At 58.2% G+C, this 23,329-nt stretch overlaps 1 protein-coding gene and 1 pseudogene across 1 annotated transcript in view; one reads left to right on the forward strand and one right to left on the reverse strand.

Moving 5' to 3' along the window:
• LOC120385078 (zinc finger protein 850-like) overlaps window positions 1-23,329 on the forward strand; it is a gene marked incomplete at its 5' end in the record, with an annotated part of 387,202 nt that overhangs the window by 39,735 nt on the left and 324,138 nt on the right. The gene's annotated exons all lie outside the window — the stretch shown is intronic.
• On the reverse strand, window positions 11,854-11,971 carry LOC120385240 (annotated as a pseudogene).

Below are 23,329 nucleotides of genomic sequence, written 5' to 3' on the forward strand. Positions count from 1 at the left end.
AGATCCCAGCCCAGCCCCCTAGTGGAGAGTGAGTGGGAGCCGGGAAAGTTGCTCTCCCACTTCAGAAACATGATTCAAAACCCTCCCCCATGGGCTGTGACATCATGGACCTCCCCCGCCCTCCCCAAGGCAGACAATAGAAGCCCCGCCCCCCCAGAGAAGGGGGGGGGGGTCTAGTTGCACCCACAACAATCCCACTCATGGTTGCAAAGAAACCCCCAGAAACCACTGCTAGGACAGGATCTGCTGCTTTCTTTTCACCATGAGCTGCTCCCCGCCAGGCACCACACCCCATTCACACCCCTTTGGTCACTATGCAGCTCAGTGGCAATCACTGCCCCGAAGTGACTCCGGCGCAGGCACCCACAGCACGAACTCCCCACACCGGATTCTGTCCACACGCAGAGAATTCTCTCCGCCGGGCTCCTTCGGTTCCTCTCGCTGCTCCCCGTCCTGCCGCCAGACACTGCTCATCTGCATAGCCCCGCCCATGGACACGTGACACCTCCTGTCGTTTTGGTCTCAAGTGAATGAGTCGCCTGCGGGGAGTGAACACGTCAGCGCACGTCACAGCCCCAGCGCACGTCACAGCCGCCGGGCGGGGATTGTCTGTGAGCCCCGCGCTGGGGGCGGGGCTTCAGGGAGAGACCCAGCCCCATAGACAGCCTGGGGCAGGGAGATATTGGGGGAAGGGATGAGGGGATGGGGGGAGAAGGGGGGAGGGAGAGACCCAGCCCCATAGACCTGCAGGGGCAGGGGATTTTGGGGTCTGGCGGGGAGACGGGGGGGTTGGCAGAGACCCAGCCTGGGGTGCAGGAGAACTGGGGTGGAGGGAGACATGTCGGGTGGGGGTCGTGGGTGTGAAATGTTGGTCCAGGGAAACTGAGTCACTCCCAGGACATCGTGTGCAGGGGAGAGCACAGGGGCAGGGAGAGAGCCCCAGCCCCACAGAGCCCCAGAGGGATATTGGGGGCAGGAGGATGGAGGGGAGAGACCCAGCCCCATAGACCCCTAGAGGCAGCGGGATATGGGGAGGGGGTAGGAGAGGGGATGGCAGAGGAGACACCCATCTCCATAGACCCCCAGAGGCAGGAAAGGAGGGGAGAAGGGGGGAGGGAGACACCCATCTCCATAGACCCCCAGAGGCAGGAAAGGAGGGGAGAAGGGGGGAGGGAGGGATCCAGCCCTATAGACCTGTAGGGGCAGGGAGATATTGGGGGCAGGAGGGGAGACGGGGGGTTGGCAGAGACCCAGCCCGGGGTGCAGGGGAAATGGGCTGGTTTGGAGGGAACTGGGGAGGAGAAGAGACACAGGGCAGGACACATGTTGGGACAGGGAAACTGACTCACTCCGAATACATGCGGAGCAGGGCAGGGCGGAGGCAGATCATGCTGGTCCCAGGGTAATTTCGGGGGGCTCTGATTCCCCACTCAGCCGGGGGGCTCCCCTCTGGGCTGAGGAGACCTGGAGTGGGACAGGTGCAGGGGCTGGGTGTGTGTGTCAGGCTGGGGGAGCTGCCTGGGCAGAGGGGCTGGAACCGGGGGGGCTCCAGGCACCAGCACACCAAGCGCGTGGGGTGACAAGCAGTAGGGGGCTCGGCTGGTCACCGCGAGGGCAGCAGGCACCCCAGCCCCTCCCCCACTCTAGCCCCCTAACCCCACTCCCCTCCCAGAGCTGGGGGAGAACCCAGGAGTCCTGGCCCCCAGCCCTGCCCCTCCCCCGTATTTCCACATGGCTCCATCCAACAGCCACCCCCCCCCCCCGCGAGTGGGGAGAGACCCGGAGGCCAGGGGAGAAGCAGGCGGGGGGGGGGCGCTGGGGGCACGGCGCTGCGGGGCAGGGCCGGGCCGAGACCCCCGGACATGCGAGTTCGCGTCAGGAGCCGGAGGGGGGCGGGGCCGGGGCTCTCTGGGGGCGGGGCGGGGATGAGGACTTGCGTTGCGGGGGGAGGTGTCAGGTTGACCCAGGGACCCGCCCTCACCTGGGCTGGAGAGGACGGAGGCGCCCCGGGGCAGGCTGGGAGTTGTAGTTCCTGGCTCGTCTCAGAGCGGAAGTGACGGACGGTTACTCAGGCAACGCGGCCCTCCCGGTGCACTCTGGGAAGCGTAGTTCTCTGACACACACGCGGCCTCTATTGGAGGAGGGGCCTTAACCCGTCACTTCGCCGCGCCCTCCCCGCTCCTGATTGGCGGAAGAGCGCGGGACAGAGACTCGGTGCGTCGGGGAGGCCCGGTTCCCTCCCCGAAGCTTCGCGGCCCCCCCCCCCCGGGCGCGCGCTGCGGCGGTGGGGATTCGAAGCCCGCGTGGGATCCGGGCTGGGGGGGGGGGGCACAGGGCAGAGGCAGCGCGGAGCGAAAGGGCTTCACCCCCCCCCGCTGGGCCTGGGGGGCGGCAGCGGGGCTGAGCTGCCTGGGAGCAGCCCCACAGCGGCAGCCTGGGGCTGCGGGCCTCAGCCCCCAACCTGCCCCGCAGTGTCCCCGCCAGCTGTGAACCTCCCGCCAGCCCCGCCCCGGCGTCCCCTGCCCCACCCTGTCCGCTCTGCCCGGCCTTTCCTTCGCCCCCACCCTCCTCCTCCTCCTCCTCCCCCCCATCCCTGTCCTCAGCGCCCTGCCCCCTTCCTCCTCCCCTCAGCGCCCTGACCTCCTCCTCCCACCCCACCCCGACATCCTCCTCCCCTCCCCAGCAACCCCCTCCCCCAGCACCCCACCCTCCTTCTCCTCCCCATCCTCAGCACTCCTACCCTCCTCCCCTCTGTAGGGCCCTGACAGCCCCTTCAAGCCCCTACCTGCCCCCGTGTCTCCCCTTCTGTTGTGACCCTCTCGCCAGCCCCACCCCATCTGTGGGGATCCCTCAGCCCAGCATCCCCTCCCCACCCTGTACACTCTGCCTGGCCTTTCCCTTCGCTGCCACCGCGCCCTCCTCCTCCTCCCCTGTCCTCAGTGACCCATCCCCCTTCCTCCTGCCCCTCCCTGTCCTCAGCGCCCTGCCCTAATTGATTCCAACCCATTTCTCCATTGCTGGGCCCCACTTTCCCATCCCCACTGCCCCAGTCCATCCCAGGGTGTGAGGTTCCTCATATCAATCTCTGCTACCCCCCAACCTGCCGGGTTCCCCTTTTCAGCCACTGTGGGGTCCTCCAATCCGCCCCCACCCATCCACTCTGGGCTCTAAATCCCACATTCCCACAATGCACCTTGGTAACCCCACACTCCTCTATCCCTAATCCCCCTAGTCCCTTCCTTGGGTCCTCCTGGGCACCCCAACCCACATCCGGCCCCCACATACATCCCAGTCCCTCATTCACACGCTGAGCTAGTCCTTCAGGGGCCCCCACAACCCCCCAAACTCCTCCATCCATGAGCCCCGTGGGCCTGTGGCCGGGAAGTGGGGGAAGCTCCCACTTTGGCTGGGCTGGGTGTGGGTGTTAATCATTTCCTGGCTTGTGTGTGCTGAGCTCACAAAGGGTTTTTGCTCCCTCGGGGTGGGGGATGGTTTTGGCCGAAGGTGTTGTGGTTTGGTAGCCCTGTGGATGCTGCGTGGCGTCTGGAATGGGGCGTGGGTGTTCCCATCATGCCCCTTCCCCTCTGCCTGCAGAGCTGAGCACAGACAGGTCTGAGGAGCAGAGCAGGAGCTCTGGGAAGGAGAAGAGCACTATGAAGATGGAGTCTAAGATGAGGCCAGGTGACTTCTGTGGAGGGAGACATGCTGGACAGCGCCAAGGATTGGGAGACAACCAGGTGTGAGCCCAGGCTGCAGATTTCTAATTGTAGCTGTGATGGCAGAATGGGAGGAGGGCTGAAGCCAGCCCTGGGCTGTGGGAGTAGCGAGAAGAGGAGCCTCACCACCATTGCTTTTTCTTTTCCTCTTGTGTTGTGTTTCATACCAAGGAAAAGGAGTCGCGAGGCGGAGTCCAGCCCCGAGGTGAGATGGAAAGTGAGCGAGAGCAGTGACAGGGTGAATCCTGTTGATGCCAGGCAAGACCTGCCCAGCTGGGATGAGAGTAGCTGTCTCTGTCGGTGAGAGAAATGTCTGGTTTGGGAAGGGCTCTGGTCACAGCCCCCCTGGCTCCAGGCAGGGATGTCCCGTTACCTGGGTGTGGGTTTCTGGACTAGCTGTGGCTTCAAGGGAGATGATGTTGCCATTTGCGAGGGCTGATCATCTCTCTGGCCAGGAGTGGTGTGTGCTCCCTAGCAGAAAGTTGGATCCATGAGGGTGACTCCCTGTTCTGAGTTTCTTTCTTCCTCTGAGGTTTCTCTCTCTGTTGTGGCCAACTCACACTCAAACTCTCTCTCTCCTTTCATGGACACCTCTCATGTTCAGTTGCCTGCATCCTCTTCCTCTTCTCCCCCTCCCCCAGTCTCCCATGGGCTCAGCTGGGTCTGTCTACCCACGGGCAAGGTCTCTGCCATACTGGGAAGGATGTGTCCTGCCTGCCAGGATGGGGTTGCTCCTCCCACCGCCTATCTTCGGGAGACCTCATTGCTGTAACTGGGTCACAGCGTGAGTGGCCAGTCATGTCTTTGGGGCTGTGGGGCCTGAGACTGAGAGGTGGGCTCGCGGTCATGGCTTTGGGCACAGGAGAAGAGGGGCTGCGATTAGAGATGCCCAGAACTTCCCTTATCACCCGCTAGCTCCATTACTGCATCACCCAAAAGCCTCGCTCAGGGTCCACTATGCCTCCTTGTGCTGGGCACTGCAGGGCCAATCAGAGGGACAGCAGGATGCATGAGGAAATAGATGAGTGTGTGTGGCAGATGGGTGAAGGGGGGTGTGTGGCATACATGGGGGACGGAGGGGAGGTTGAGGGTTGGACGGACAGCGGGACAGATGGAGATCTGCAGGGACGGATGGTGACATCACAGGCTGGACTTGTGATGGGTTCAGCTCATGGCCGCTGGCCCTGTCATCTCCTGCCCCCATCTGCCCGTCTGACTCTGCCCCTGTCTCTCGCAGGCAGCACTCAGCAGAGTCTGGCCCTGTCGTTACACTGGTGCCTACATCCAGCGCGCACCTGTGTGTTATGTGCTCCTGGAGAGCTCAGGCGGGGACAAGCATGCGGCTCACGGCTGCTGAACCAGCTACTCCAAAACTGCCACAGATCTCCCCCTCCTTGGGCAGCAAGACCCTGGCCGGGGGGTTCCTTGTCCCTCCTCGCTGCCAAAGCAGCCTGCTCAGCACAGAGATCGAGGTCACCTGCCTCCGCCCAGCCTCTAGCTGGAGCTGCCCCAGCCCCGAATTGCTGGTATCCAGCCTGGCCGGAGTTGGTGCAATGTCCTAGTGGAGTCCGTTCTTTCTCCCCGGTAGATGACGATTTTCCCCACTGCAGTTAGTTGCTCTTTCTCTGCTTCCCCATGGCCTCCCAGTGATAGTGACCCCTGCTGGCCAGGCACGGGAGTGTCCTGTAGGTGTCTTCTTGTAGGAGCAGTGACCCCTGGTGGCGAGGGGCAGCAATGCCTGGCATGTATCCCCCCTAGCATTGCTGCAGCGACCCCTGGTGGCCACTGAGGGCAGTTACCTATGTGACCCCACCACTGCCATTGCGCCTGTGAGCGCTGGTGGGTAGGTGAGGCAGGGCCCTGTATGTATATCAGCCATTGGGGCAGTGCCCTCTGCGTATCCCACTCTCATCTCGGTGACTCGTGTTGCCCAGGTGGGGCAGTCCCCCTGTGTGTATTTACCCCCCAACCTCTGCATTGGGCCAGGGACCACTGGTAGCCAGAGGAGTCAGTGCCTGAGGTGTGTTCTTCACCTCCCCCAAGGTGTCAGGGTGCCTGGGTGGCCGTGTCAGGCAGTGCCCTGGGTATCTTCCAACCCCTTTGTGGCAGTGAGCCCTGCTCCTGGTGTGTGTCACTCCCCCACTAGGGATGTGCACTGGTGGCCAAGTAGGGCAGTGCCCTGTGTGCATCCCCCTCCCTCTCCCTCTGCAGGGTGACCAGATAGAAAGTGTGAAGAATCGGGACAGGGTGGAGGGTAAGAGGCACCTACATGAAAAAGCCCCAAATATCGGGACTGTCCCTATTAAATTGGGACATCTGGTCACCCTATCCCCTCTACCCTGTGCCAGGTATGGCAGGCACTGATCCTGGCACCCCCATGGGGCAATATCCTCTGTATATCCCCTATTGGGGCAGTGACCCCTGCTGGTGAAGTGGGGCAGTGCCCTGTGTGTGTGTCCCCTATTTGGTAGTGACCCTGGTGGCTAAGTGAGGCAGTGGCCTTTGATTTCCCTCTTCTCTCCCCAGCCCCTCTCTCTGTGGGTAGGGCCCCAGTTGGGGCACTACCCCATGTGTATCTCTACTAATTGGAGCAGTGACCTCCCCGTGGTGCCCTGGTGTGGCAGTGCCCTATTGGTATCTCCCTCCCCCTCTCCCCACACCAGTGTGGTAGTGGCCATTTCAGGCAGTGGCCTATCATCCCCCGCCCCCCACCACCATTGCAGCAGTGCCCCCTGGTGGCCATGTGCAGCAGTGCCCTGCATGTATCCCCCCCAACCATTGCTGCAGTGACCCCAGGTGCCCAGTTTGAGTAGTAGCCTGTGTGTACCTCACCTCTTGGGGCAGTAAGGTGTGGGACCAGCTAAGACAGTGCACAGTCTGTGACGTCTGGGGGCCATGGAGGGCAGTGGCCTGTATGTACCATCTCCTGTGGAGCAGTGACCACTGGTGTCTTGGTGCTAAGATGCAGCTACCTCTAGGGTACATGGTGGGGCTGTTTACAGGCCAATGGGGACAGGCCCCTCTTCCAGGAAGTAGGGAATGTCTGGTGTTCAGGGCAGAGCGTTCCACCTTCTATTGAACTGTGATGCTCTGAGCACCTTTCCCTGCATGAAAGAAGACCCTGTGGCTCCAAAGCTGGTCCAGTAACAGGTATCACCTCACCTGCCTTGTCTCCTGGTATTCTGGCCAGTGTCCAACTTCCCCTTCGCTGTTGGTCCTCAAACCTCCTCCAAGCAACCCCCCCCCCCACAGTCCCTTAAGCTGCCAAACTTCCCTGGAGCCCAGCCCTTGTGGGGGCACCCCCACCTGAAACCCCTCGGCACCATGGGAGTGGTGAGTGTCCACTGCCTTCATCTCCCACCAGCCAGGATGGGCCCACAGCACCATGGGAGTGGTTGTGTCTCCTGCTTCCATTTCCTGACAACTGCTGCCAGGCCGGGCCCAGACTTCCCGTTTCTGGTGCGAGTCCGGAAGCAGATGCTGCCATGAGGCGGTGCTGGGAAGGGTGGTGCTGGTGTCAGGAGAAAGCAGGAGGAGCAGGTGGGGTCTGTGCTCCTGCGGGGAGGTGCTGCCCTTGCTGTGAAAGGCCCTGCCATTGGGGAGATGTCATCTCCCTGCCCTGCCACGCTCTGCACCAGCCCCTGCTTGTCACAGGAGCAGGGCTGGCTCAGGCACCAGTGTAGCAAGCAGGCGCTTGGCGGCCAATTCAAAGGCGGCCCATCCGGTATCGGGCAGCACGGCTGGAGTCTTTGGCGGAAATTCGGCAGCAGGTCCTCATTCCCTGTCTTAGTCTTTGAGCTGCCGCGATTGCTGCCAAAGAGGAAGGGGGGGAGGACTCGCCGCCGAACTGCCACAGAAGCAGCAGTGTGGTAGAGCTGCCGCCGAAGAGCCACATCTTGTCCTTTTCCCCCCCTCCTGCTTGGGGCGGCAGAAAAGCTGGAGCTGGCCCTGCACAGGAGGAGCAGGCTCCAGTCTGCGGGCGGCAGCAGGGAACCGCAGCCCAACACCTGTCAGGCACCCCGTTCTCCGTGCCCCTAATCACTGCTGCCCCATCACCCATCAGTTATAAAACAGGAGGCAACAACTTCTGCTCACTGTTCCCGGTGGGACTCTAACAGGCGCGAACCGGAGCAACTTAGCTTCCATTCGCTGTTCCCTTTATAGACGCACAGTCAGAGCTCTCACAGGCTGGGCAGCAAGGAGCTGATGCCGTTTGTCTCACCCCAGTGGATATTGCAGCCCTTAGTATAGAGGTTTGTTCTTTAAACATGGGGTCAATCTCCTGTGGGGTTGGGCCACAGGAGAGCCCCATGCCCTTCCTGTGCTTCTAACCCTGCACTGTTCACCCTGCGTCCTCCCCATGCCCCTAACCCTGTGCCCCCTCTGGCACCCGAACCTCTACACCCCTAACCCTGTGTCCCCTACACCCCTAACCCTGTGCCCCTCTGGCACCCCTAACCTGCACCCCTAATCCTGTGCTCCCCTGAACTCCTCCAGCACCCCAACCCCTACATCCCCAACCTCTAGCACCCCTAACCCTGTGCTCCCTCCAGCACCCCTAACTACATCCCCAACCTCTCACTCCCTAACCCTGCACCCTCCAGCACCCTTACGTCCCTCACTAACCCTGTGCCCCTACACCTCTAACCCTGTTCCCTCGAACCTAAACCTGTGACATCTGGCAGCCCTACACACAACCCTGCACCTCCCTCCTGCACTCCTCACCCTGCCTCCTAACCTCTGCACCCCTAACCCCTGTGCCCCTCCTGTCCCCTAACCCTGCACACCCTCTGGTGCCCCAAAGCTCTGACCCCAAGCTCTGCACCCCTAACCCTGCGCCCCTAACCCCGCCTCCTCCCCACCCATAATCCCTGCACTGTGCCCATTTTCCCCTAACCCCTGCCTCCTCCCACACCTATAATCCCTGCACTGTGCCCCCTTTTCCCTAACCCCTGCACCTCCTGTGCCCACTTGAAACTGGCCTGGATGCACGGGTAGCTGGCATTACTGCTCGCTCCCCTGCCGCCCCTGAACACTGCTCCTCTGCACATCGCTGGGGCTGTGAGGGGAACAGAGCGACATCAGAACTCCTGCATCCAGGTCACCTTCCCCACCGTCCCCTTATGCAGCCCAGGTGGGGACGGTGACCTGGATGCTGGGAGCCCTGATGTCGCTCCTTGCTCCCCCTCACAGCCCCTGAGGCACAGAGAAATTGGGGGAGCAGTGGCCGCTCATCACCGCTCTCTCCCCTTCTCTTCCCCTCCCTCCCGCGCATGTTCCTATGCCGGGAGGAGCAGGAAAAAATCTGGGCACCACCCAAGCAGCACTCCCCTGCCAGCCGGGGGCAGTTTCTGACTTTACACCAGCAGCACACACCTCTCTGCTACCGTACAGCACCGCCCTTGACCATGGTACCCCTGGGCAATTCCTGAGTGGCACCCACCCCTAAGGCTGGCCCTGGCTATGGGCTTCAGAGGAGTGACCAGACCAGGCGGCCATGGAAAGCTCAGCCCCTGTTCTCCCTCCCAGCTTCTAGCAATCAGAGGCCAGGGACATGCTTCCATGCTGATGACAGGTACTGCTCGATAACGATCCAAAGTACAAGGGTGGCTCCAGACCCCAGCACGCCAAGCGCGTGCTTGGGGCGGCATGGCGCAGGGGCGCTCTACTGGTCGGGAGGGCGGCAGGCAGCTCTGGTGGACCTCCCACACGTGCCTGCAGAGAGATCCGCTGGTCTCGTGGCTGGGGTGGAGCATCCGCAGGCACGTCTGCGGGAGGTCCACGGAGCCAAGGGACAGGCGACCAACAGGCGCCCCGTGGCGTGCCACCGTGCTTGAGGCGGCGAAATGGCTAGAAGCCACCCTGCCAAAGTACATTCATATGCCTCATCTGAGTCAGATGCCACCAACCGAAGATTGATTTTCCTGTCTAGTGGTTCAGGTTCTGTAGTGTTCGCATCAGAGTGTTGCTCTTTGAGGACTTCTGACAACATGTTTCACCTCGTCCCTCTTGGATTTTGGAAGGCTCTTCAGATTCTTAAACCTTGGCTCAGCGCTGTAGCTATCTCTAGAAATCTCACGTTATACCTTCTTTGTGTTTTGTCAAATTTGCATTGAAAGTGTTCTTAAAGTGAACAACATGTGCTGGGGGCATCACCCAAGACTGCCATAAAACAGAATATACGGCAGAATGCGGATAAAATCATGGAGCAGGAGACATACAGTTCTTCATCAAGGTCTTCAGTCACAAATTAACACATTATTTTTTTATGACGTTATCAGCATGGAAGCATGTCCTCTGGAATGGTGGTTGAAGTATGAAGGCATATGGATGTTAGCATATCTGGCGCGTTAATACCTTCAAACGCTGGCTGAAAGTGCCATGAGAGAGCCTATTCTCACTTTTAGGTGGCGATATATAAGACACAGGCAGCATTATCTCAGTAAATGTAAACAAACTTGTTTGTCTTAGCGATTAGCTGAACAAGAAGTAGGACTGACTGGACTCTAAAGTTTTACATTGTTTTCTTTTGAGTCCACTTACATAACAAAAATATCTACATATACAAATTGCACTTTAATGATAAAGAGATTGCACTGCAGTACTTTTATATTTTACAGTGTAAATATTTATAATAAAACTATATATAGTGAGCACTGTACACTTCGTATTCTGTGTTGTAATTGAAATCAATATATTGAAAATGTAGAAAAACAAAAATAAATTTAAATTGGTATTCTATTGTTTAACGATGTGATTAAGAGATTAATCGTGATTTTTTTAAAGTTAATTGTGTAAGTTAACTGCGATTAATTGACAGCCCTAGATTTGAATTTTTCTGTCACATGCAGGACAAGCTGGAATATCTGTGTCTATTGGGTTTCCAGGAAACCCAAAGCCCACCATGCTAACATCCCCAGCCTAAGGAGGTTGCACAGGGCCTCAGAAACCCACTAGTGCAGGGGACAACTAATAAAGAACAGGGACAGGAGTGCGGTCAAAGGGTCATAAGAAGGAGCCTGACGGGGACACTGAGCAGAGAAGCCCGGACAGCCCCACTGCTCCTCGAAGGCGTCAAGGGAGCCAGCGGATGCCGCCCAGAGGAACTCTGCCCGGAGACGTGAACGGACTAAGGATCAGAAACAAGCCCGCAGTCGCAGGAGCCTGGGAATTGTGCTGTGAAATGGTTTCCTGTTCTGACATGTCCCCAATTGCCCTTTTGCCCCTAACAGGATGCAGCGCAACATCCATGTTTTGCTCCAGCTCATTCCGTCCTCCCAGGGGCAGGGGAAGGGAAATGGCTGCAGTGGAGCCAGTTGAGGGAGGGATGATCAGGGAGTTGCTGGCGGGTTCCCTTGGCGGGGAGAAAGGGCAGTAAATACATAGGGGGTGGGAACTTCCAGGAAGGTTGGTCTGGGTGGGAGAGGGCAGAAATCCCAGGGTGGGGACAGGGTGTGACACACCTGCTGGGATTTGTTTACTGTGAGGCTCCAGCATTTCTCAAATGTGGCCACCAGGGGCTTTTATTGTGGCCACAGCCTCCTGGGCTGTAATTGAGGAAGTCAGGGGCAGCAAAGCAGCGGCTCTTCCCCCCGACTGCCTGCAGGGGCTGGTCCCTACCCCCTTCCGGAGTCATAAACACTGCAGGAGCCGGCAACCAGTGGGAGTTCCCCTCCTCCCCATGTGCGGTGGGGCTCAGGCTTCAGGCTTCTGCTCTGGGATGGTGGGCGGCAGGCTCAGTCAAGATACATGGAACGTAGGCTGGGTGGGGAGAAGTCTGTGTAACTCATCCAGTTATTGATATACATGTGACCTCAAATAGCCAATATGTGTCCCCCAACCAGCCATCTCCCAAACAGACCCTCAGTCCGGAAAGCATTCATCCCTCATGTTGTTGAAAGACTCACAGCAAACAGAAGAATCCCAGCTTTCAAAACAATCCTCCAGCAAAACAAAGAAACTCACAACTGTAGACTCAGAAAACGCTACTAAGACATTTTTAACAATATGTTATTCTGAAGAAACCAAAATGCTAAAGAGGCCTGATTTTTCAACTACTTTAAAGAAATCTTCTCAAATCAGCATCTTTAGAGAGTAAAACTATTTCTGCTTTTCTAACCCAGACAATTCTCCCAGAAGGAGAAGCACTGGTCCTGGAGACACTGCAATACCAGGTCAATGCATGGGGTGGACAGAGCAAGCTCCTATTCCATCTCCTTGTTTCAAAATCAATTTAATATACAGTTCTCAAATATCAGAGGTAGCCGTGTTAGTCTGGTTCTGTGGAAACAGCAAAGAATCCTGTGGCACCTTATAGACTAACAGATGTTTTGCAGCATGAGCTTTCGTGGGTGCTTGCATCCGAAAGTGGGTATTCACCCACGGCTCATGCTGCAAAACGCCTGTTGGTCTATAAAAATGCCACAAGTCTTTGCTAATTTCTCAAATAAGAACTTATCAGATATTAAACTGATGAGAACTGACACTGCGCTTTTGATCTGGCTCAAGGGCAGAGAAGCAATGCTGAGGTTTCGGATGCTAGGCAGCTGCTCTCCCCTGCTTTCACTTCAGCACGAGGCTCCCAGACACGCACAAACACCATTCGACACTTGATAACTAGGTAACGCTAAGTGATGATCACTTCCCCGAAATGACTCCACTGGAAGAATTCAAAGCACGAGCCCTTAACACACAATTCTGTTCAAGACAGAAGTCTTTCACCCTCCTTCCTCTTGCTGGTTTCCCTGTACATGCCTAATTTGCATAAACCCACCCACTGACCTGTGTAGACAACAATCTCTCACTGCTAACTCTTACAGCAAAACAGGCCAAAGAAAGCCTATGCAAGTGCTATACCGCAGCCCCAATGCTCTTTCCTGCTCCTTCTCAAACATGCAGTTATCAGGCAGACGCCCGATAGTTTTGCTCCATACCAGTCCAGTTCCTTGTCTAACCACTGCACACACATGGTATAACCTACCTGAGGCTGATTCCTGACTTTGCTCTCAATACAGGAAAACGAGAATTGAGAGAGAAGCTGTGCAGGAAGTCTTCCTCAACCACTCCACTCCCCAAGGGCCTTTCAGGCTCTTCTGTGGACTTCAGGTTCCATTTGATTGCCAAGGTTTATAGTCTTATTAATTAGCCATCTCCTAATGCAGGGATGCTACATGACAGACTAAAGATCGATTTTGCAAAGAGCTGAGAAACAGAACTAAAGCTGGGCCTGAAGTGTTACATTTACATTAGCATCAGGTTCTGACTGTGCCCTAGCAAGTTCAATGCTTCCGAAAGAAATCAGAAAATAAAGAGCCCGTCAGGTCCCTCTGCTAGCACCCAGATCTAGTCAGTCTGCAGGGAAATAAGGAAAAAGCGATGAATAAAGAGAGTCAAGGAAATAACAAGGAAATGAAGAGGGTTTTCTGTCAATTTACCATCTTCTCAGCTACCAAGCAAAGTTAAAGACCTAAAGTCAACCTATCGGCATAAGTACAGGTGGTTGAATGGAGATTAAAAGGAGCTGCTGTGGCAAGTGTTGAGGAGCCTGTAAGCAGCATGCAGATCGTTTAAAAATGCTGCAATTACAGGCTGCGACAAAGTTCCTCCTCTACCTTGGTGGGTCCTCGCTTATTTGCAGTTTGCTCACCTCAGTGGTCTTCCCCTCTGGTGGAACCCACAGTCTGCAGGTCAGCTCCTCCTGTGTCTGATCAGGAGTTGGGAGGTTTAGAGGGAACCCAGGCCTGCCCTCTACTCGGGTTTCAGCCCAGGGCCTGGATTGCAGCTGTCTATAGTGCCTCCTGCTTAACAGCTGCATGACGGCTGCAGCTCCTGGGCTGCTTCCCCATGGCCTCCTCAAACACCCTTCTTTATCCTCACCACAGGACCTTCCTCCTGGTGTCCTGATAACACTTAGCACCTCCTCAGTCCTCCAGCGGCCCAGCGCAGCCTCAGCCCTCTCCCTCTCCCTCTCCCTCAGCCTCTCCTCTCCCTCTCCCTCTCAGCTCCTGGGGCCTCTGCTCCCAGCTCCTCACTGCAGCACACCACAAACTAGAAGTGAGCTCCTTTTTGAACCCAGGTGCCTGGGCCCAGTAGCTCTGCCTTGATTGGCTGCAGGTGTCTAATCCTCCTGTCAGAGAGTGCGGAAAGCCCAGGACAGGTGCAAAGGATTTTGGTCCTAGGTGAAACTTCCACGCTTGCACCCTCCCACCCAGCTAACCGCGTCTGTCCGTTTCCCCACCCCCAGCTAACTCAGCCCCCACCAGAGCCCCCTGCAGCAACTTCTCCTCCATCTCGTGGCAGCTAACCCTGCCTGGGGAGACCTCCTGCCGGACATATGGTGGCAAGTTTGTAGACATTTGGTGGTGCCCCAGGGCCACGCCCCAACTCTGCCCCCTCCAACTCTGTTTCCCACCTGCCTAATGCTCTGGGAGGGCTCAGGAGAAAGGGAGGTCTGAAGTGCAGATCTGGGCTGGGGATTAGGGTGCAGGAGGAGTGCAGGCTTTAGGATGGAGTTTGGGTGCTGGGATTGCAGGCTCTGGGCTGGGGCAGGGGTGGGTGTGCAGGAGAGGGAGTGAAGGGTGCAGGCTTTGGGACGGAGTTTGGGAGTTGGGAAGGGAGTATGTGGGAAGGGGAGGGGTGCACACTTGTGGGGAGGTTTGGGGATAGGAGGGAATACAGGGGTGAGGGCTGTGGGGCTGAGGATGGGGATTCATGATGGGAGGACTCAGGGCTGGGGGCAGAGGATTAGGGGGCAGGGGATGAGGGGGTTCATCCTGCAGGGGAGAAGCTCAGGGATGGGGCCAGAGGATTAGGGTGCAGGGGATGGGGGCTCTGGCTGGGGCTGAGGATTAGGGTGCAAGGGTGAGGGCTCTGGCTGGGAGGAGCTGAGGATTGGTCTGCGGGGGGATGAGGGGTTCATGCTGTGCAGGGAGGGCTCAGGGCTGGGGCAGGAGGATTAGAGGTGCAAGGGGATGAGGGGTTCATGCTGCCTGGGAGGTGCTCAGGGCTGGGCTGAGATTAGGGTGCAGGGGAGTGGGGGGTTCATGCTGTGCAGGGGAGCTCAGGGCTGGGCTGAGGATTAGGGTGCAGGGGATGAGGGCTCTGGCTGGGGATGAGGAGTTTGGGGCATTGGGAGGCTCAGGGCCGGGAGAGACCAGCTCCAAATATTGCTGGAGCAGGGCCCCCAGCCCTGAATATTCCTGGAGCCTGGGCACATGCACACAGATATAACCTGCCGCCCCTGCCTGCGGAAGCTAAAGCCTGCCACTGAGCCACGCCCCAGCTCACCTCGGCTCCACCCACCTCCACTGGGCAGCACCCGGCATACGCTCTGAATTCTCCTCCCGCCCAGGCTTGCGATACCCGTCTGGAGGAGACTTAGAGAGCTGGGCTGCTGTTAACTCAGCGGAGGGGCAGAGTGGAGGTGAGGCTGGGGCGAGGCGGTTCCCCTGTGCGCCCCCAATCCCCCGTTACTGGGACAGCCCTCCCCACGCACCCCTCAGCTCATCTCTGCTCACCTCCTCGCCTGACCAGGGCTGTGGAAACACCACCAGCCACTAGGTGGCCGCCTAGTTTGCCCAAATAGGTTGCACGGGACCTGAGTGTTCACAAGCATTGTGAGAAAGCGATGCAATTTCCCGCTCACACTGCACAGAGGGTAGCACAGCTCGGGGTTCTCTGGAATCAGCACAATAATGCCAGCTTTGTTCCCCCAGCACCTGGAGCTTTTCACAGTGAGACCCCATGGGAGTGCTGCAGCCCCGCCGCAGCCCTCGATCCCACACCTCTGCTTCTCTACAGGGAACTTGTTGTATGCCACGAGGGATGCAGGGACACTGTGCAGAGAGACCCAGGCCCACACCCCAAGCACTGCAGCTCCAGTGCTGTATTCAGGATTCATTTCTGCTCTCACCATAAAACTGCTCCCAGGCTTCTCTGTCTACCACTAATATTTATTCATCAAGGCTCCCCCTGCACCTGTTAGTATCTGTCCTTGGCTCTCATGGCCTGCCCCAGGAGGCTGGCGCTTTACTTCCCTGCTCTAGGAGGAGCCAGGCAGGCACTGAGCACTGAGACCAGGTGACCCTAGGCCAGTGGTGCCAGAACAAAGTGTGTATAGTGGGGAGGCTGGGCCACCGCAACCAACTAACCCCTGGGTGTGATGGAAACCCGTCAAGCCAGGGGCTGCTGCAACCCAGTTCCAGTCCACTCCTGCCCAGAGGCAGCTCCCCCAGCCAGACACACACACACAGCCCCTGGCACCCGCCCACCCCCAGAGTCTCCTCATGGCCTGGGAGCCCCCACGGCTGAGTGGGGCAGAGACCCCCAGCAGAAATTACCCTGGGACCAGCATGATCTGCCTCCGCCCCACTGCCCTGCTCTGCATGTATTCAGGTAAGTCAGTTTCCCTGTCCCCAACATGTGTCCTGCCCATGTGTCTCTTCTCACTCCCCAGTTCCTTCAGACCGCCCCATTTCCCCCTGCACCCGGGCTGGGTACTCTGCCAACCCCCTTCTCCCCTCCTGCCCCCAATATCTCCCTGCCCCTACTGGGTCTATAGGGGCTGGATCCCTCCCCTCCACTTTCTCCCCTCATTTCCTGCCTCTGAGGGTCTATGGAGATAGGTGTCTCCTCTGCCATCCCCTCTCCTGGCCAGCCCCATATCCCCGCTGCCTCCCTGGGGCTCTGCAGGGCTGGGTCTCTCTCACTCCCCTCCATCCCCTCCCCTGCCCCAATATCCTCTGGGGCTCTGTGGGGCCTGGGGTCTCTCTCCCTGCCCCTGTGCTCCCCACTGCACGATGTCCTGGGAGTGACTCACATTCCTGGACCAACATTTTCACACACCACCCCACCGACATGTGCTCCCTCCACCCCACCCCCATATCCCCTGCTTTTTTGAGGCTGGGTCTCTGCCAATCCCCCTTCTCCCCTCACTGACCCCAAGATCCCTGTCACACTGCCAGGTCTATGGGGCCTGGGTCTCTCCCCTCCCCCTTCTCCCCATCCACAACCATCCCAGTATCCCCAATGGCTCCCTGCCCCAGTCTGTCTATGGGGACTGGGTCTCTCCTGAAGCCCGCCCCCAGCGCGAGCTACGGAACAATCCCCGCCGGCGGCTGTGACGTGCGCTGACGTATTTCCTCCCCGCAGGCAACGCTCATTCACCTGGAGACCAAAACGACAGAAGGTGTCACGTGTCCATGGGCGGGGCTGCTGCAGATGAGCAGCGGCTGGCGGCAGGACGGAGAGCAGCGAGATGAACCGAAGGAGCCCGGCGGAGAGAATTCTCTGCGTGTGGGCCAGAGATCCGGTGCGGGGAGTTCGTGCTGTGGAGTGCCTGCGCCGAGTCACTTTACGGCGGTGATTTGCTGCACTGAAAGCTACACGTATGTGTACCAAGGCGTGTGAATGGGGTGCCAGTGCCTGGCAGAGGAACAGCTCATGGTGAAGTAAATAGAAGAAGCGAGTGGGAGCAGCAGCTCCTGTCCCTAACCCAGGGGGGCTGGGTGCGGTTTCTGTCACCCAACCATGATTGGAGCGTTTTGTAGGTGTAACTGGTGCCCTTCCTTCTCTGCAGTGGGCGGAGCTTCTACTGTCTGCAGAGGGTGTGGGGGTGTTCCATGATGCTCACAGCCCATGGGGAGGTTTTGAATCATGTTTCAGAGTGGGAGGCAATTTCCCCGGCTCCACTCACTCTCCACTGAGGGCTGGGCTGGGGATCTCTAGGGAGAGGAGCCCAGGAAAAAAAGTCTCCCCTATGGAACCCAGGGTCCTGGCTCCCAGTCCCCTGCTCTAGACCCCCTCCACTCCCAGTGCCAGCTGATAGAACCCAGGGTCCTAAGGTACTGCAGCCCCCCTCCTGCTCAGACCACTGGACCCTACTCCCTCCCAGGGTGGTGCAGGGGGTCACTGGGTCTGTGTCCCAGCTCTGCCTACAGGGCCTTGACTGATTTTCCCCAAAGTGCTTCCTTCTGAATCCAGCACATCTGCTTCCCCCGCCCGGTCCTGCCCCACCCCCGTGTGTGACACCAACACTAATGCTGGGTCGTGATACAGGAAGTGTCAAAGCTGGCCCAGGGAGACGTGTGTGTCCCTGCTGCCCCCTGCTGGTGGGAGGCTGAGCCCGCTCTGTGTGTGTGTATGTGGTGGTGGCTTTGCAGAATTTTGTATCCTGCAGCAAGTGACACACACACACATATTAACCTTTAAAGACACTCCACACAATCCCAGAACACTCACACACAACACACCCAGAGAGGGCATGCTACTGGCCCCAACCCCCAAACTGAGAGAAACTTAATCACACCTCCCAGCCACACACACAGAATATTCCACAATCATATCATGAGACACAACTGCACGCATAGTTCACTCCTCACTGCTCCCCAACACAAGGACCTCCTGCCCCCTTGGCCACCCTGCGCCGAGGCCTGTGGAACTCACTGCCCACTGGACAGCTCACCCATGAGAATGGACCTTTCCAGAGACCAATGAACATCGCCGTGGCAACAGAGGGAGCTGGGCTGGGCTCCCAGAGGTCTGAACCCTGGAGGCTGAGGACTAGTTTCCTGACCTAGAAGGGTCCCCTGCATCCAGCCGGGGGCAGCATGACCCTGCCACAGACCCACAGAGAGCGCGCTTTCTTGAAGTGGGTCTCCCCAGGTCATCCCCACCCCTGCCCCGGGGTGGGTAACAAAGGCAGCACAGGACTCTGGGCTGTGTCACAACTCAGGACCCAGCCCCTCGCTCCCACCTGCGCTGGTGAGTTGGAGGTAACTGCAGAGGATTGCAGAGAGTCAGAGCCAGGAGAGAGACCCAGGAGTCCTGGCTCCCCCCGCACACGCTCTAGCCACTGGACCCCCTCCCCTCCCAGGGCTGGAGATAGAACACAGGAATTCTGACCAGCAAGCCCCGCTCTGACCACCAGTTCCCACTCCCCTTTTAGATTTTAGTCCCGCTGCCTCTTCTATCACCCACCCACCTGTCCATCCCTTTGCAGGTTTTAGGGGTCTGTCACCCCTGCTCTGCACTCCTGGTACAGCCAAGGCTTCCCCTCCCCCCAAGCATGCACATCCCCACCTCCCCTGGTGCTGGATGGTCTGGCGGCCTGTCCTCTCGGGCGGCATGCAGTGTGGCAGGATTGTGCAATGGCCCAACAAGGCAACGCTGGAAACGGACACCACATGCTGCCGCCTCACCTGGGCTGCTCTCCAGGTGTCAGACCCAGTGCACACCTTGCTCACTGCCCCACTGGGGTAGACTGCAGCCCACGCCACACTCCATAGAGGGAAGGTCAGGCCAGCCAAACCCCTTGTAAGATGGAAATCACCGAGTCGACGGTATGGGGCTGTGACATATAGAGAAACAGTTGTTGCATAGAAGAAAGAGGCAGCAGAGCACACGCACACACACACACTTGCAAACATGCAAACACATGCATGAATCAGCCACACACACACACACATTTGCTAATATACACAAGCACCACGCTGATCAGCCAACATCAACACAACTGCTAACAGATGCAAACATGCACAAATCCAGCCCACACTTTAAGACACACACACTTGCACAGCCTAGACACAACCCCCAGAGCTGTATGCTTACCCCCCACAAAGGCCTTACAGAAAACCACACATATACAAATACATGCGAAATCAGTCACACACACACACACACACACACACACACACTCCACATCCCCATTCTGTACACACACACAGGGTCACTGCAACACTGAATACTTCTGATTGGATAGGGGCCCAGCCTCATAGCTGTTCCCTGCCCCAGGCTCTCAGGAGTGGATTGGGAGCACAGGGGCTAATCAGTGCTAGCCAGAGGCAGGGTTAGAGGTGGAGATGAGGCCATGGTTTGTGCACCACTCAGTTCTGGCACAGTCTCCTTTTTAGGTTGCATTTTGCCAGTAGTTTCACCTCATCACCACTTCCTGTAGCCCCCTCCTGCTGTGCAAGATGGTTTTGGGGATGGGAGAACCCAGAGTCCTGGCTCCCAGCCCTGTGCTAAGCTGCCGAGACTCCTCTGCCCCAGTGCTGGGACTGGAACCTAGGAGTCCTGACACCCATCTTCATTCCTCTTCACTAGACCCCATCCCCACTTTTGAGAGCAGGACTCCGGGGTTCTGGCCCCAGCTCTGGGAGCAGAGTGGGGTCTAGTGGAGTTAAACAGGAAGAAACCAGGAGTCCTGCTGGTTTTGCTCTCAGTGCTGCCGTGCTGACTGCTAGGTCTGTTTCTCCTCCCACTTTTTGGGTATGGGAGCCTGTAAAACTCTAGGGCTGCATGTATCTTGCTGTGTCTGGGCAGCGCCTGTTGGCTGGGACATGATTCTGCCTTGTCAGCGGCAGCGCAGAAAGCCCTAGTGCCAAAGAAGATGGGGCGGGGCGGGGCAGGGAAGCTTTGCAGCTCAGGTCCACCAATAGGAAACCAGCCCAGTGAGCTGCCAAATTTGCACTGCTGTGGTTCCCTCCTCCTCCAAAATTTTAACAACGGTTCCCTCCTTCCCCTCCGTAGAAGTCGTACCATCAACCCCTCATGTTCCTTAACACATACACTACGAGACCCTGACCCATCCCCTTCCCTGTCCCCTGACTGCCCCTTGCCGCCCCACCCAACCCTTCCTCTCATTCCCAATGGCCCCCAGAACTCCTACCCCATACAACTACCCTTCTCTCTGTCCCTGAGTGCCCCCACCACCTCATCCAACCCTGCTCTTTCCTGACTGCTCCCGGGACCCTTGCCCCATTCAATCCCCCTGTTCCCTGCCCTCTGACCGCCCTGACCCCTATCCACCCCACAACCCACCCCTCCCTGCCCCCTTACCACACTGCCTGGGGACCGGGTCCACTCTGCCACGACCACGACCGGCGCCGCAGGGCCCGACTCCCGGCCGCCCGACTCGCCGAGCCGCTCGGCCCAACTCCCGGCCGGGCCGGCACCGGGGCCCGGCCGCCGGCCCGACTCCCGGCCGGCACTGGCCCGGCCGCTCGGCGGCAGCCGGGGCCCAACTCCCGGCCGGCGCTGGGCTGGAGGGAGCCGCGGTCTGGGACCGGGAGCTGCTGAGCCAGCCACACCTCCTCCTCCGCACCCCAACCTGCTGGCTGCCTCCATGCTGCTTGTTCAGGCTTCCCGCGAACATCTGATTCGCGGGAAGCAGGGGAGGGGAGGAGAAGGGGCGGAGCAGGAGAGGAGTGGGCAGGAACTTTTGTTAAATTTAGCAGCCCTTAACAAGCGGTTCTAAAATGGCTGCTAAAATTTAACAACGGGTTCCCGCGAACCTGTGCGAACCTGCTGCAGCTCACCCCTGAACCAGCCCCAGCAGTTTGTGACTTCACTTCCCAAAATTAGATATATATACACACACACACACACACACACACACACACACACACAGAGCCCTGATCAAACAGCCACCTTTGCCAGTGCACCACCTCACCACTACCAGGGAGGTCTAGGCGGGAAGCTCCATCTGGGAGAGGTGATGGACGGCACCATCAAGGCAGGTTCTGGAGATGGTCCTCCAGGTACGGGCGTCTCGGCTCCAACTGGCACTGGGCTCACGCTGGGCTGTGTTCAGTTCCTCTCTGGTGTGCGCCTGGCTCCACAAACGCCCGCCCCCTGCTCTTTCCTTCTGGTACAAAAAATATCCTCGTCCTTCGCCCCAGAGAGACACACCCACGGTGCTGCTCAGCACACGGCTTCCCCCCACCTTCCCCCATTCCCAGGAGCGTGCAGGAAGGGGGTCAGGATTGGGGAGAGCCCGTGTCCCGAGGGGAGGGTATGGGGGGGCTTGTCCCCTCCTCGCAGCATGGAAGTGCCAGTAGACACCTATGGATGGTCAACCCAAGCAGGGCCAGGACGGAAATGGGAGGACTGTGCCCCCAACATGGAGAATCGGGTGCAACCTTACTTAACGGGTCAGTCTGTCCTTTCTCTGACTCTCCCATTCCAGCTTCAGCTAGCGCTTGTGGTTCATTCGTTCTTTTTCATTCCTTTCCTTCTCTAGCTTGTATGTTCTTGCTTTCTTTTTCCCCCTCTACCTTTCATGCTGTTCCTTTCTTTCCTTCTTTTTCTAATTTTTTTTCTCTCCCTTTATTTCTTTCTCTGCCTTTCACGTTCTTTCTCTCTCTCTCTCTCTGGTTATTTTTTTCACTCGCTCTTTTTCCTCTCTCCTTCCAAGCCAAGTGTGTTCTCCTCGCACACAGATTTTGACAGGTTTTCCTCCTGATCAGCAAGTGGATTAAGCACGTCTTCAGTGGGGGTTTGTCATGCCAGGGAGCAGGCTGGCTGGGTGTCTTTGTGGCCGTCTGGTGGCCACACATACGCATGGTCCTCTCCTCCTCTGGCCCTGCCCTCAGTTGCTCTGTAGCTTTTAAGCCTTCACTTGGAGCTGTCAGCACCAGCCGCCTCTGCTCTAGGTGCCCAGAGGAGGAGAGGTGTTGCTGGGTCACTTTTACAGATGGCCCCTTCCCTGGTACTGCCCTTGCTCAGCTGCGCAGAGGAGCTTCCATCCCCAATCCCTGCCTGTCACTGCCCAGCAGCCCTCTGGCACCATTCCTGAGGGTCACCCTGCCTCACTCTCTTCCTGCCATGTTGGGAAAGACAGCTCCCATCTCTTCTTGTTAAAGGTCAGGTGGGCCAACTAGGGGCAGAAGCCCCTTCTATGTTTTCCTACTGCAGAGCCCAAGCTCAGGAACTCACCTTGGGTGCAGGGCACTGCTGTGCTCCCAGAAAACAAGCCACCACTGCACAAAGACCAAAGAAAGGGCCTGCCAAAGCCTGGGATTGAACCAGGGACCTTTACATCTTCAGTCTAACGCTTGCCCAACTGAGCTACTTCAGCAGCTTCATGGAAGCATTTTGGCCTGTTGCTTCTCTGTCTGGGATGTTTTTGTCAGCAGTTGCACACAAAAAGGACAGGAAAACGAACGGCTGCTCCACACCCTCACCGGAGGAACCCGACGCCCTTAGCTGTGAGGAGTAAGAAGTGGCTGTTGGCTGACAGGGCCTGTCCCCGAGCAGCTGGAACAGCAGCTGCCGCCTCCCCCTCGGCTCCAGGCTGTGGGAAATGCTCATTGCCTGGCTGCATGGGCGGCTGCTGCTCCGTGCTCTGGAGAGCGTCTGTATTGCTCTGTCAACCCCCCGTCTTCACTGAGCCGGTCTGGTAAGGTCCCAAGTGCCCCCTCCGGCCTGGCAGCTGAGAGTCTGTGCAGACATCAGCCCCCCTGCCAGCCCCACAGGCAGCAGCAGCGCCAGCCCCCCAGCACCACAGGGGCACTCAATGCACTTCCTGTGGGGAAATGGCTCCTTGGCATCCAGCTGCTAGAGTGAGAGCCAGGAGAGAGCAGTGTCTGGCTCACCCTGGGGGAGAGAAGAGACCTGGTGAGTGCGGATCTCCTCAGCCTCCCGCAAGGCTGGTCACTTCTATTGTCACTGTGAGAGTCGGTGCTTCCCTTCACAGCCGGCCCTAGAGGGGTCTGTGACAAAGCCCCCCCTTTTCTCCCCAGGCCCTTCCCCCACTCCACCCCTTCCCCCAAGCCCCCACCCCTGTCCCATCTCTTCCAGTCCTGCACCTTCCTGCCCCATTCCTCTCCCTCCCC

Source organism: Mauremys reevesii, linkage group 17 (genome assembly GCF_016161935.1).
Source record: "Mauremys reevesii isolate NIE-2019 linkage group 17, ASM1616193v1, whole genome shotgun sequence".
In the NCBI taxonomy this organism is placed as follows: domain Eukaryota; kingdom Metazoa; phylum Chordata; order Testudines; family Geoemydidae; genus Mauremys; species Mauremys reevesii.